At 45.6% G+C, this 1063-nt stretch overlaps 1 protein-coding gene across 5 annotated transcripts in view; it reads left to right on the forward strand.

The window, feature by feature from the left end:
- Nucleotides 1-1063, forward strand: part of LOC119423239 (endophilin-A1) — a 17874-nt gene that overhangs the window by 8580 nt on the left and 8231 nt on the right. The gene's annotated exons all lie outside the window — the stretch shown is intronic.

A 1063-nucleotide genomic window follows, 5' to 3' on the forward strand; every position in this document is an offset into this window, starting at 1 on the left:
GTGGTGGAATAGTGAAGTGCAGGAAGATGTTCAAAGAAAGAGGTTAGCCAAGAAGAAATATGACAGAGAGAGGACTGAAGAGAGGAGACAGGAATATAAGGAGATGGGACGTAGAGCAAAGAGGGAGGTAGCTAAGACAAAGCAGAAGGTGTGTGATGAGTTGTATGTGAGACTGGACACTAAAGAGAGAGAGAAGGACTGGTACTGATTGGTGAGACAGAGGGATCAGGCTGGAGAGGATGTGCAGCAGGTTAGGCTTGTTAAAGATAGGAATGGTAATGATCTAACAAGTGAGGAGAGTGTGATGGGAAGATGGAAGGAGAACTTTGAGGAGCTAATGAATGAAGAGAATGAAAGATAAAGAAGAGTAGAGGTCATAGAAACTGTGGACCAGGAAGTGGGAAAGATCAGTGAGGGTGAAGTCCAGAAAGCTCTGAAAAGAATGAAGAAGGGGAAGGCAGTGGGACCTGATGAGCAGTGGAGGTTTGGAAATGTCTTGGAGAGATGGCAGTGAGGTTTTTAACTCAAATATTCAATGACATATTTGAGGGTGAGAAAATGCCTCAGGAATGCAGAAGAAGTGTGCTGGTGGCCATTTTGAAGAACAAGGGTGATGTACAGAGTTGTAGCAACTACAGGGGGATTAAGTTGATGAGTCACATGATGAAGATATGGGAGAGAGTTGTGGAAGCAAGACAGATGAGAGGTGACTGTGAGCAGCAGGATGGTTTCATGTCAAGAAAGAGCACAACAGATCCATCTTTGATTTGAGGATGATGATGGAGAAGAACAGAGAGGGTCAGAAAGAACTCCATTGTGTCTTTGTAGATTGACAGGGAACAGGTGGAAGAGAACTTGGAGAGGTGGAGGTATGCACTTGAAAGAAGAGGAATGAAAGTCAGCCGTAGTAAGACAGAGTCCATGTGTGTGAATGAGAGGGAGGAGGTGGAACAGTGAGGCTACAAGGAGCAGAGGTCACAAAGGAGCAGGACTTCAAGGACTTAGGGTCCACTGTCCAGGAACATGTGGAGTGTGGTGAAGAGGTGAAGAAGAGAGTCCAGGC

The sequence above is a fragment of the Nematolebias whitei genome, chromosome 16 (assembly GCF_014905685.2).
Source record: "Nematolebias whitei isolate Nwh7 chromosome 16, NemWhi1, whole genome shotgun sequence".
Lineage (NCBI taxonomy): Eukaryota > Metazoa > Chordata > Actinopteri > Cyprinodontiformes > Rivulidae > Nematolebias > Nematolebias whitei.